Raw genomic sequence first — 14,480 nt, 5'->3', positions numbered from 1 at the left:
CCTGTACTAGTACTGAATAGTCCTTATTTTAAAGGTACTTCCCTTCTTGTGGGAACTGTATATAATCAGAACAACACTCCATAAAACAGACGAATTATTTTAGAAGGAGACAGGTCAGCCTTTTATTTAAAAGGTCTGACGTTATTGTACATAAGAAAATCAATTGTTAGAGTGGATGACATTCTTCCACGAGCTGCCTGTGCTTCCCAAAGGTGGGGCAGAGTTGAAGGCATTGGTAACAGGAAGTTTGGACTCCTTAGAGACTTTCACGTTTTCTTGAGCACGCAATGACAAAATTGCTATTTTTCTTCCCAAAAGTAGCACCAGGAATAATAATGATTAAACTTTACCTTGTTAAGAATTGGAGTAGGTGGAGATGCGAATGGTGCACGTACTTGTTGGACAAAAACAAATATCCATTAAGGTGGTGTGGGCAGGGGTAAGGTGCATTAGTCAGCGATGTGTTGTAAAGGCTATGCAAGCAGAAAGAGCAGCTCTTTTGGAGACAAACCTTTCCCTTCCATTAGGTTTCTAAGATCTGGCCCTCTGTACTTCAGTTCCAGCTGCACGGACCACTTCCACCATATAAACCAGTATGGGCTGAGCAAGGGGCAGGTGCAGCCCCCAGCTGAAGCCAGGGACTGAACTGCCACGTGGCCACAACCGTGTCCCAAGATTTGGGGCACCAACTCAAACAGGCACACTGAGAGGTGTGACTGTAGATCGAAAGCTAAATGTTTGTCACTCCCTCACCTGTTAAATCCATATCTGTTTCAAAGGAGAGGATTGAAATCCCATGTACCCCCCACCCAGCCCAACCAGCCATGAAGCTGTGAGAGCCCTGAATGAGTCAGATACTCATTGAAAGACATTAAAGCAAAATCTTTTATGGGGCTTTAAAAATCTTTGGGTTGTTGTTGTTTTAGGCAATGTTTGTCCAATTTTTATCTCCTCTCTGGGAAGTAAGCAGGGTCCCTGCTTCTTCATGGTGCTGACAGAGGTCTGCAGGACTCTCTACACAGCCCCCTCAGGTCTGTCCTCATCCTGCCAGTTAACAGACTGAAGCTTCATTTTCCAACCCTGCAGCACAGCAACATCCCAGGCTGAAAGCACAGCTTTAATGACAGGGCTGGCTGAGAGCCACAGGGGCCCAAGACTGGGAATTCCCATGGTCTGCCCCTAGGGACAAAGCTGAAGGAGTGACACATCAGGTTTCCGGGTAGAAAAATCCCTGCTTTTTTTTTTTAACAGCATCAGTATCCTCATAATATGCTAGCCAGACAGTCTGAATTCATGCGTTTTTTTAAGCAAAAAGGGAGCAATAATGAAATTATTCTTTAGCTTTCATTTTGGCTGTGTACTTTCTAATTAAAAAAAAAAAAAAGGTTCAAAATGCCGCCTTCTTGTCAGTTCTTCTGCTAGGAAGTGCAGCCTTCCCTCCATACTATTTTCATTGCCTTGTGTGAGATAGAAACCCAGTTGCTGAGAAAGCTGTGATTCAAGCTTTATATAATGAAATTCTTTTTATACCAGAGTCTATTGGGAAACAGCCTGTTCAGCTCAGCTATCTGCATTGCATTAACTTTTATAACCCAAACCTCCCATCAGAAAGGAGATTTTTATGAGATTGTATTTGACACATCCCAAACAAGGTGCCTTTAACAACTATGTCTGACTGACTGAAAAAGGCTAGAAAAGACTTTGCCAGGGGCTAGTGCCACCTCAGATTTAATTTTTTTGTGACAGTGTCTGCTCCTCACTTGTTTGTACTAGTAGAACTGTTGCAACAGTGCTGTTAATCCTATGGCACAGTGAGAGATGATGAAGATAAATTTGTATACAGAACTTATACCCAGCATCTAGCCCCACTTTGTTCCAACATTGCAGAAGCTGCAGAATGAAATTTACTCCAGGGGAGTGGGTAGGGTACAGTGGAAAAGCTGAGACCCCTTTTATGTTGAAGCCTGACTCTAAGGAGGAGTTTTTTATTAATAAGCTTCCTTCTCCCTATACCCAGGGCTTTTCAGTCTCAGCCCTATCACATTTGCTCTCCCAAAGTTAAGTGATACTTGCTATGTCCTGTGGAGGTGTAGCACTACATTCTGGGTAGGGAGTTGGGACTCAGAAATTTAAAAATCAGATAATTGATTGAGTTGCTTGGCTGAGGTGTTTCAAACTGGGTTGTTTTTTTACTTCAGGACTTCTGCAGCAGTTCCTGGATTCAAAGCATAGCTGTTCTTGACTTTCTGGAAGCCACAGAGAGTGAGTACTTCTTCACATCAGACTGAGCTACTTCCCATGTCAGAGTTTCAGGCAATGAGGAGAACAAGGAACCTTTAGGAAACCTTTTCGTAGTCTCCCACAGCATTTAACTAAATGGAAGCAAAAAAAAAAAAAAAAAAAAAAAATCCTGTTCCCACAACACCCTTAACTTTATTTCACAGTCCAAAGTCTCGTAACACATTCAACTATTTCAGCAACAACTAGACCCCTTCACTACTCCCTGATGAAAGAAAATCCAGCCAGTGGTTGGAATGAAACAGATTTCTTAGGCAAAATTAATACTTCCCTTAGATGTGTTTTTGTGTGTTTGACTTCACAACTCAGCACTGTATTTTTAACACAGTCTTTTGTGTATAATGTACTGGGTCTTAAATAAATTATTTGAAGGCACAGCTTCCCTTATGATGTCTCAGATCATCATGCATACGGTTCATCAGTAGGGCTGAAGGTCTTGGAGTTGCTGCTTAGACTGCTTCGACTGGGAGGGATAATTAGTGACACATGTAGGTTATCTTCATGTGGACCAGACCTAGAGCAGAGTGGATTTAAGGGGGAGAAAGGTATCCACCTGAGGAGCTCTGTGTGTGGATGATGGTGGGGTGTGCACAGCTGAAGGCTCTGTTGAGATGGCACAGATTGCCAGTGTGGTGCTGGGTCGTGGTAGGGACATGGGGAGGTGCAAGCTGGGATCCCAGTGGAAAATCTTGCAGTGACAAAAATGTCTAGGAGGTGAAAATTGGCAGTTAGAGTGCAGCTTTGGGAGGAGTTAAAGGCATGAAAGGAAACTGGTTGGGACTGTGGAAAGAGGTTAGGGTTGAGGAGAGGCTCATGTATGAAGGGAGAGGATACTCCCTTCAGACCTCCTCATTTGCTGGAAATGTCCCAGTGGTTACCAACCCTGCGTGATTCATCAGTAACCTGGACACGAGAGGTAGGATCACCATCAGCTGCGCTGGACCTTTATTCCAACTGGAGTTGCCTCTATTCATGAAATTATCGTAATTACCTGGATGAGAAGCTGGCAATAAAACATTGCTCCTTTTGCACAAGGTGGCCCAGAACCTGACTTGCTGCAGACTGTGCTCTTACAGTCTTCCCTGGGCATAAGCAGTACCATAGTAGATTTTTTTCTCCTAATTACTTGTTTTCCTTCTGTTACCTCTCTAGGTTTACTGCGTGATACCAGGAACAATCACAAATGTGTAGCACTAAATAAACAACTAGATGCTTCAGCAAAGCGTTTGTGCCTACACATGGCTCAGTTGCTTCAAATGGCCAACCTGTACCTTGGAGTGATGGCAAGAATCTATTCAAGAAATGAACAAGAAGCCCTTATAATCTTGGGCAAGTGGTCTCCTCATGGTGATGTCAGGAAAAAAATTGTAATTTGCACAGGAGGCTTGTTTAAGGATCCTCCATAAGGAAAGAAACACTGTATCTCTTTAGAGCAGGAAAGAAAACACTTTTCTCGAGGACATACAAAAATATGTCAGTTATGTCTCTTCTTAGGGAGTGTACAGAAAACACATTACAGATTAGTTTCTCTGGAACAATTTTGGTTTATTCTCTGGCTTTCACAAAGAAGGTTGTGAGGCAGCAGAGCAATTGCCGTATTCAGTGGCGTGGCCCATGGGAGCGAAGGAGCACCATTTGGGGTGGGTGTGTTGGCTGCACAATAGTGATGGAGCTGTTTGGGAAACACTTTCATACAACTTTATGAGAGAGAGAAAATAGGCGCCTATAGAAATAACTTTTACAACTCTGTTGATTTAAAAGAGAATGAGAGTGCAATGAGGGTGCTTTTGTTCCATCAGAGGACTTTATAGTATGTATTGTCTCCTGACGTTTCTGTGGCTTTCTGCAGGTTGGGGCACAGTGGGCTGACTCTCCTTGGCTTTCCTTCCTGTCCCTACAAAGCCAGCAAATGTGGCTGGGCGCAGTTCTAACATGTAGGGCACAAGGAAAGGAGGATTTCCTTCAAAAAAACCAAAACAAACCAAACCAAAACAAACCTGTGCAGAGGCTTGGCACAATGGGTAATAATTAAAAGCTTCACCCTGCTGTCTTCATGGAAATGAGAACCTTGTTTCAGTCCAAGAGTGCCTTTTCTTCCTGGGACCTGTGGGATCAAGTGTTACGTGGTCAAAACTGCAAAACAATAATTTCAGTGCCACTAAGCACTGAGAGATCCCTTACAGAAAATAATCTAGTGTCAGGAAATATCTTTCTGCTCTGGAGCTGTACTGGCATCTCTATGGAGCGAGAGCGTCACACTTCTGCAAATACCTATTCCAGATGAGGGGTTGTATTTATGTGCTGCTGAAATAATCACTATTAGTAGGTTTGAATTAACTGTTATTAAAAAATGAGAAAATAGTAACAGAGAAGCCCAGTCTGAAAAGTGAAATGCGGTGGGCACACTGAACTGTCCGAGTCCCGCAGGCTTATGTACAAGCATACCTAAAAAGCAACAGCAGTTGCGGTCATTGCAAATCCTCCCTCCTGGCCCCTGAACTTCGTGCAATAATCTCATAGATAACCCAGCCTGCGCATCACACACAAGCGATGACACAGTGTGACCTTAATGACATGCATGCCTCTAAGGTGTCCAGATGAACAGGGAAGGATCAGCGTTACAATTTTTTTCCTAACAGATGCTTCATTCTGGACAAATCGCTGAAGAAGTGAGATATGATTCAAACCATGTACACTGCTGGCATTGAAAACGAACCATGTCACTTTTACTTTTAAGAGGCAGTGATACTTTGACTAGAGAGGAAGCCTGATGGCAAAGCACAGCAGCGCTGCCTGGACAATTTGCATCAGCAATGGCTCTCGTGTCGCTAAACTGCCAGAAAGTAAGCCCACGCTTCTGGAAGGGAATGTTTGCCATCTACTTCCCTCTGTGGACTGAGTTACTGAAGTACACTAAACTTGGGTAAACTGAAGATGAATCTCACAGACAATGAAGTGGGGTTGAAAGGCAGACAATAGGCCAGATTCTTGGCATTGGTAAGCTGCTGGAGCTTTGCTCAAAATATTGTAATGGCTGAGGACTGGCCCACTTTGCTCTTAGTTTAAGCAGCGCCCTTTATATAAGACCATGCTCTCAAAAAGAAAAGACATGTTTTATGTTGTATTGGGTTTGCATGGCAAGGTTTTGGGAGTGGGGGGCTACATGCGTGGCTTCTGTGAGAAGCTGCTAGAAGCATCCTCCGTGTCTGATACAGCCAATGCCAGCTGGCTCCAAGACGGACCCGCCGCTGCCCAAGGCCAAACCCATCAGCGATGGTGGTAGCACCTCTGTGATAACATATTTAAGAAGGGGGGGGGAAAAAACCTGGCACAAATGCAGCCAGAGAGAGCAGTGAGAATATGTGAGAGGAGCAACTCTGCAGACACCAAGGTCAGTGAAGAAGGAGGGGGAGGAGGTGCTCCAGGTGCCAGAGCAGAGATTCCCCTGCAGCCCGTGGTGAAGACCATGGTGAGGCAGGCTGTGCCCCTGCAGCCCATGGAGGACCATGGTGGAGCAGATATCCACCTGCAGCCCATGGAGGACCACACACCAGAGCAGGTGGATGTGCCCGAAGGAAGCCATGACCCCGTGGGAAGCCCACTCTGGAGCAGCCTCCTGGCAGGACCCATGGACCCGTGGGGAGAGGAGCCCACGCTGGAGCAGGTTTGCTGGCAGGACTTGTGGAGAGAGAGGAGCCCAGGCTGGAGCAGGTTTGCTGGCAGGACTTGTGACCCCGTGGGGGACCCACGCTGGAGCAGTCTGCTCCTGAAGGACTGCACCCCGTGGAAGGGACCCACGTTGGAGAAGTTCATGGAGGACTGTCTCCCGTGGGAGGGACCCCACCCACGCTGTAGCAGGGGAAGGGTGTGAGGAGTCCTCCCCTGAGGAGGAAGGAGCGGCAGAGGCAACGTGTGATGAACTGACCACAACCCCCATTCCCCGTGCCCCTGTGCTGCTCAGGGGGAGGAGGTAGAGAAAATCGGGAGTGGAGTTGAGCCCAGGAAGAAGGGAGGGGTGAGGGAAAGGTGTTTTAAGATTTAGTTTTTATTTCTTATTATCCTACTCTGATTTGACTGGTAATAAATTAAACTGATTTTCCCCAAGTCAAGTCTGTTTTTCCCATGATGGTAATTGCTGAGTGATCTCTCCTTGTCCTTATCTTGACCCAGGAGCTTTTCATTATATTTTCTCTCCCCTGTCCTGTTAAGAAAGGGAGTGACAGAGCAGCTTTGGTGGGCACCTGGCTTCCAGCCTGGGTCAACCCATTACATATGTGTACATACTTTTGCAGGTGCTTCGTCTTTTTTATGTCTAAATAATAACACTCCAACCTAAATTTTCTTTGCATCAAATTGTCAGTCATCACTGCCACTTGGCATATAATCAGGGAGGAAAATGAAGCAGAACTACAGTTTTCTTTTTCCAATGCCATTTTTAAAACAACAGCTTTGTATTAGTCACCACAGCTACCACATGCGGGCAGTGGTTCAGGAGAGCTTTCCAAGAGTATTGCTTTCTGTCACTGAAATGTTGGTAAACTCACACTGGCTGGAAGGCTCTGCTTCCAGTCCTTCATGGAGTGCTATGGAAATGTAATATGCATTATAGAGAGATACCTTTATTAAACCCTAACAGCTCATTTGCACTAGAGTCAAACTGCATAATATCTATCATCCTGTCCTGCTCTGCCTTGACCACAGAGTATGCATTTCCCTCTTCTGGGCAGGGAGAAATGGCAGCAGTGACTCATGTTTGACACTTATGTCATTTGACATGAAAACCATTTCCACTGGAGACTTGCAAGACCCTGGCTTGCAGTTTCTTTTGTTTTCTCACTACTTCTCTGGCATCCTCCTGCGTGACATTGTGTTTGAAAATGCTAAAAGGGATGCTTGGTCGGCATAATACCCACATGATTTATTTTCTGCTGACAGAAGTGTGTTACTCAAAGGGGCTTCAGCTCTGTATAAAGCACCCCTCAGATTTGAACAGATTTATGTTTGTGCTGGTTGCCTGAGACACACTGCAAAACAGCATGTCTGTGCCCAGAAACAGACTTCATCCGGACAAAAGCACCTTCATGGCCTTGACACGATCCTTCCTCTGGGTGTATGGGTGATGTTGAGGTGTCCCCTGAATTGGTTCAAAGAGCACCATAAGCTCTGTGTTATCTTTTGAGAAGTGAGCTGAAGTGCCCCATCACCTGCTGGACATGTTATTGCAGCTCACGCTATGCTGAGATGCTACTGCCTGGGAGATTGCTTAGAAATACTGTGGATCTCTTTAAGAGAGTAAATCTCTTAAAGCTTTTGGCAACAACATGTGATCATCTGCCCATCTGCAGAATATATTGGCTGGCCACCACATGGTAGTTGTCAAAAATAGCCATGGGATCTCCTGAATGTGCCAAGGAATGCTGCAGCTCTTTCTTGGTGGCCTTTGATCAGAGGCACAAGCTCATGATTTGCTTGGCTCTGCTCAGCAGATATATGTTTTAGGACTCTGGTTTTAACTGTCATCGCCAGTCATCATTTGTTGTTATCTTTACTTCAGGCCTGCTCTGGAACATAGCAGTGGATTTGCTGAAAGGTCAGTCATTTTTTAACACTGGGATGAGCCATGTTCTTCCCTCATTCGGCTCCTACATGCTGCTGTGCTCACTTGGGGTATCCTGCTAGAATCTTAAATAATCTGAAATGACGTGGGATCGCTATTGAGTTCTACTCCTACCAGTTTCTTCTGGTTCCCTCAAATGTTCTGGGTGATGGGCCACTGGGAGCACACCCAAACCCAAATATCATTAAATCAAGTGAGCATAAAGGTTTTATCATTTACATCTCTCTCCAAAAGGGTTGATGAAGAAACTCCTCTTTGGGGTGGATTAAAATAGATGTAAGTAATCTTTGCAGTCACCTTCACAGATGCCTATACAACATATACAACATGTCCTTGACTTTAGCTTTAGTACCTAACATGATGGGAGAATTAGATAGGCTGTGCAGGGCTGTGGCCTGACTTTCTACTTTGAGGATAGGTTGGTTTCTGACTGGGAGTTACTGTAAAGCAGGCAAGCTCCTCTGTGCATTTCTTCTTGCAGTCGACGTGAGACCAGCGTTGCCTGCATCCAGCACCTGCTACTGCTTAGGTACTTTGTTGAGGTCTAGAGTCTGTTATTGCTTGTATGTCTTGTACCAAACCTACTATTCTGATGGCTTCATTAATAACACAACAAGGATTGATAAACTCATGAGAGATCTGGCAAGTAGGAAGGTAGCTCACCCAGAAAGTTCATCTGTGTTAGAGAATGGAGACATGCAGCTCCTGAGCCGAGTCCCACGTGGGGTCACAGGTACTTAACCAGATAACTTTTTCATTCTTTGTAGGAAGCCAAAGACAGTATTTCATTTGCTGATATTGCTTTTTTTTCGGTTTGCAGTCAGATACAGGTACTGTTTGGATACACGTGATGAATGAATGATTGCCATAGTTCCAGATCAACAGCAATGTACTTTCCATTTTAGGGAAAATTATGCCATGGTATTTAGATAAAGAGAGGATGTTGTCTGAAGGGACATAGTATGTGCCTTTTCTTATTTACTCAAGTGACTCTAAATGTTTCCTTTTTGCAATGACTCAACTTTTCAACTATGAGATTTTGAATTACCTGATTGGACCCTGATTCAACATTTACTGACATTGTGGAACAAATTTCTGTTGGTATTAGCAAATATTCAAGTCAGATCCTTTATTAGCCATGCAAAGACCAAATGAACGAACACACCTCTTAAGTGTTATTTTGTTCTTTTCTATGAAGTTTACAGTTAATTTTAAATTGTGTGATTTTGGAAGTATGATCAAAATGCAAAGGTTTAAATCTATAACCAAAAAGATTTTACTTTGAGGCTGTATTTATTGTGACTGTTATAGGACCATCAGTTTTTCTTTAGAATAATGAAAACTGAGATAATGTTTCAACAGCAAAAAATCATTCAATGTTCTCTCAGGGATGAAAACATGAATGGTCAAAACCAATTAAATGCTAACATAATACATATGATTTGCAGCACTTACTAGTGATGTCCAGTTAAAGAATTCCATATATGTTCAGAATGCAGCAGCCATTTCATTATAATCCATTCTTTTTTAAGAATCTCTGAAAATGGTCCTGGTTTAAGTAAATTAAGCAAATGAGATTGTGATTAATGGGAAAGAAAAGGAAAGAAACTTATCCTTAAGTAACTTTGCAGATCCACATCTGGTTTTTGAGAGGCAAAGTTAATTCTTCACAAAGTGAAACACTTCTTCAGTTTGACAAGTATTGGATTCTGTGCAATTCCTTGTATGTGACTTAAACAGGTTTCCATAGGGCAAGCATTGCACTGTTTCAAGAAGCGCACATGAATTAATGAGGTCCAAACACTCAAAATGATGTGTTACCTTGTTATTTATGTTTCTTTAACCCCTTGTGCAAATCCCAAAGAATGACCTGCATTTGCCATGAAACACTTTTACCAGGACTTGTGAGTGTTATCTTATTTTATGCTATAATGGACAAAATACATAAGATGGGGTAAACCAGACATATTTTAGAAACTGTCTGCCTTCTCCTTTACATATTTTTCTCTACCATGGCCTCTGAGACGTCTTTTGCCAGAAAATATTAAGCAGTTTGTAGTAAGGGGGGGTGTCCTTTCTAAGATGTTCAATAGCGTTTGAGAAGTTAATGGATTCACATCCTTTTATGACTGCTGTACCTAAAGAAGCCCAATGCCATCGACAGGCTTACTCAGAGGATGGGTAGCTTGTAAGGGTAACTAGGGCACTTGCCTGGAGGACTTGGGTCATGGAAGAGGCCCACTTAGGTAGGTAGCATGTGAGTCATCCAAAGTGTGGGTGAGAAGACAAAATTAGAGAAGCTTTAATTTCTGTTTTGAGTTGCCTTGAATTTAATACTATTTATAGGAACAGTGTCTGTGCTTGCAGCAACTTTCCAAAGGCAGCTTAAAATCTGTCAGTGGTGGCCAGGTAATTGCAGCTACCTAAATGCAGGACATTTTCACCAGAACCATGTACCTATTTGGCCCACTGTTTGCAGGAGTGGCCATTCTGTGTCTCATAGGTGGCCTCCGCTTCATGAGGAGGCTGTTTCTGTGCGGGACTATAGACTGTTTCTCCTCTTCTGCATGAAGAATCCTCCTTGCTGGTCCCTTGTCAGAGGGTGTTTTATTCTGCAGCTTTTTTGATAATTATGTGAAAATAATTTTATGATTCCATATGGAGTTGTTAACGCTTCATAGATTGTATTACTTTAGTGGCATATCATACCCAAATCCTATGAAGACATGTAGTTAATGGTTTCTCCAGTAGCAGGCTGATTGTTGCACTTGCTATTGAAAGTGCCACATTTGTAATTTCATAGTGGAGTTGTTCCTCAGATGCAGATGTAATAAAATATCTGCAGTTACTGACATGGTTACCTCTGTTGATGTGTAGCAGCTACCTCATGCAATGCAATGAATACCATGAATGTTCATAGTATCACGCACATACCCACTTGCTTTTGTCTTCCTAAAGTCTGTTGCTTCATCGATGCTATTTATCTCCATCCCCAGTCATTTTCTCAGAAATAGCCCTCAAGATGGTAAGATTCATGAGTCTTAGCTAATTCTGAGAAATTGTGGGGTTGTTCCAAAGCTTCTTTAGGCATTTTGATATCTCAAAATCATAGTCTTTGTGTAAGAGCAGCCACTGAATAAAACTGCAACTGCTCTAGCTACTTGCAGCTGTATTATCAGGCAGCCCTTGTCTAGCCAAGTATAATTGAGATAATTTCATATTTCATTTCTGTTTGCTTTCTTTTAAGACCACTGTAAACACAGTGGTCATTTGGAGAATAATACTGTCTTCATAGTGACGGAAAGATGTGAAAGCATGTTTTAAGCCTTTTTCTTAGTGAGATAATATGCACTGTGCAAAAGCCTTTCTGTGCTTTCAGTCAACTATAGCTTCTACTAAAAGGCTACTGGAAAGAAAATAAGTCATTGTTAACACCAGAATAATGAATAAATCACTGAGCCGAATAAGGAGAAAGATCATGTTTTCCCATGTTACACAAACCAAGAAAGATTAAGTTTACAGGTATAGCTATGCTGGGATTCAGTATCAGGGTAATTGTGTTTGATTTCCACTGCAGAAATCAATATACTGCTTAGAAACACAGTATGATTCTTTTTTAATAATTTATTTTTGTTTACAGTCTAGATCTGTACATCATCTTATGCTGGGCATAGGACTTTAGAGCTACAAAATGCATACAGAGCTCTTTAGCAACCTGGAATACTTAGTTGATTTCTTGTTTTTGTCCTGCTTTTAAGTCCATTGGAAAATAGTCTGAAATGTGATGGAAAAAAGGAGAGATACAGGCTACACCTATGTGCTTTATTCCCCTGGGAAGCAATTATCTTTGATTAAGAAACCTCTTGCTTTTCTCTCTTTGCCTGGAAAATCCTTAGAAGGCTACAGGTAAAATAGTATCTGACTGCATGGTGGTCCCCCCTGTGTTGCAGAACAGGGGAAAGCACAGATCCCCTTCCAGTGTAGGAAATTATTGTCCTCCAAACTAAGAAAACTATAATTTCTTTCAGAAAGGAGTAAAATGGGAAGATAAAAAAATATTCCCTATATTTTATTTGTCCAAATAAAAAGAGAGGAATTTTTCCAGTATTAAAACATAAAAAAAAAATTTCCAGTTTTCCATATAATCTGGAACAGTGCTCCATACTTACAGCAGTAAGCAGTAGCATCTCTGGGTGACTTGTGCGAGCTAGGAGGGTTTCACCCTGGGCCAGAAGCCTTGAAAATATGAAGTGTGCATGGGTATGCATTTTCAGTGAGGCAGAAGATCTACTCCACTTCTGAGACCCTGCATGGAGAAAGAACCTCTCCCTAGGGGAAGGACTACTCTGGCTAGAGACTGCCAAAACCAGGAACTGGCTTGTGCAGGGCAGGAAGGCACATCTGTACATCCGTTGTGTAATACTGTGGAGCACGTCTGTTAAAACAGACCGACCCTCAAGAGTTCTGCTGCTTAAACTGGGAAGAAATAGAATGGTTTGGGAACATAAGGACAAGAAAACTGTACTTTTGAGGGATGACTCTGCCTTCCTGCTGGTGATGAGTAGGTGGTGGGTGAGTATATTTCAGAGAGTTGGGGAACTGCTGGTCTGGAGGAACAGAAGAACTTTGTCCAGGAAATTTCCCTTCTTTGTCAACAGATTCAAAGTTTCTTGTCTGGCTCTCTTTTTTTTGAAAGAACTGACGAGCTTCTTGAAGACGTAGCAGATAGCAGACACCAATACCAGGTAAAATCAAACACCCATGGGGCTCACGGCTGTGGGATGTTACGGATACCAGAAGTTTGCATTGGCCTCAGAAAGTGATGAGACATATTAATAAAAGAAAATACCCATCAGGGATGTTAAATGTACTATGTAATTCTTGCTCAGGCAGCTTCAGAAGTGCATATTGTTGGTGGCTGGAGAAACATCACCATGTGCCCGTACTGGTTTTATACTAATTTTTGAGTGTTTGTCAATGCCCACCAGCAGCAGCTGAGTACTAGGTCAAATGGGTACTTGGTCTCACCCAGTGCAGCTGCTTTTGCAAGTGAAGGTTCAAAAGATGCAAAATTAATCAAACCTGCGTGACATCATTTTTGCAGTTAGGTACTTGCTTAATTCAGATGGAAACAGTAGGAGAAGTCTGGAAAAGCTTGAAAAATCAATGAATGTGTTGGGGACCCCTGCTCAGAGCTACAGGACAGGCCCACAAGTCCTTCCCACACCCTTCCCTTCCTATCCACTTTTGGTGGAGGTCTCGGTGCAGAGGTGCAGCAAAGGGAAAGACGTGGCCAAGTGGCTCTGGGAGTCAGCCTCAGCATCACGGCAGCCAACGGGACTTACCCAGTGCCTCCTGGAGGAGAAAGAGAATCAAGTCCACTTTAATACTCACAAAACCCCCCAAGGACTAATTGGGACGTAGTAGAAAAAGACTGGAGCAGCCAGCCTGGCTGTAGGAAGAGTGGGGAACTATGACATGGGAAGCCTTGACCAGAGGAAGCTGCTGCGCTGGGGGAGAAAGGGACAGAGTTTGGTGGAGGACTAGGTGCCAGCTTTGCCTTGACTCTCGGGTCTGCAGAGACCTGCTCAGCCATGGTGGCTCTGCCTGCCCTCCGCACCGGCTGAGCCGAGCCGGCAGTGAGCTGGAGCCCCTGTAGCTGTGCTACAGCAGCCAAGCACTTGCACTGGCGTGTCCTGGGACTCCCAGCATGGAGTTGCTTGGCTGGGGAGATCCTGTTTTCAAGCTGGCTGAGCTCAGCCGGCCCTGAGACCAGGCCAGGGAGCTTAGGGCTGTTTGGATACATCCTTGCAAATGATCTGCAACAGCCAGCAGATGCCTTGGGCAATGCAAAGGACTTCGTATAGCCAAGACCACTTGCTACATCTATGAGCATTAAACATGCTTCGGCATGGAGGCCAAATGGTGCAAACAGCCCGTGTCTCAGTAAACAATCACATTGTCCAAACAGCACAGCTGCATGCAGGCTGCCTGGTAGGAACTCCCCAACCCTGCTGGGGACCTGCCAGGCACAGCAGCAGCTTGTGCTGGCCAAAAGTGTGCCTGGCAACCCTGCAAACTCTCCATGGTCCAGAGCTCTGGAAGAAGATCTCTGAGTTATCAACTTCTTGCTAAAATGATTAGGTAGGGAAGAATGATATTAGGTGGCTCTTTTATTTTTATTGTCGTCCTCCTAGTCCTCCACCACCAGGTAGGTGTGAAAGAAAAAAAAGTCTCTTTGGCCTTGATGTGGAGAGACTGGCAACCTTGGATAACCGTAAAAATAATGCGAAATATTGAGGAAGAATCTCTCTAATTTCAGCGTTGTAAATTCCAGCTTGGTTTGCTGATGAGCTGTGTCAAAGCTGCGGAGGTAGCCTCCTGACAGAACAGAGATGCCTGCCTGCTTTCAAAAGTTGTCATGAATCCTTTCATAGGAAAATACTAACATTTTTAAAACTAGCCCAACATTTTATTATTGCATAAAGCAGGAGGGTAAAAAAGCACTGAACAATAAAAAAGTAGTATAATTTCTACAGTCAGCTCTAATATGGAGCCAACAGCT

The sequence above is a fragment of the Pelecanus crispus genome, chromosome 2 (assembly GCF_030463565.1).
Source record: "Pelecanus crispus isolate bPelCri1 chromosome 2, bPelCri1.pri, whole genome shotgun sequence".
NCBI lineage: Eukaryota > Metazoa > Chordata > Aves > Pelecaniformes > Pelecanidae > Pelecanus > Pelecanus crispus.
This window is presented reverse-complemented; position numbering follows the sequence as displayed.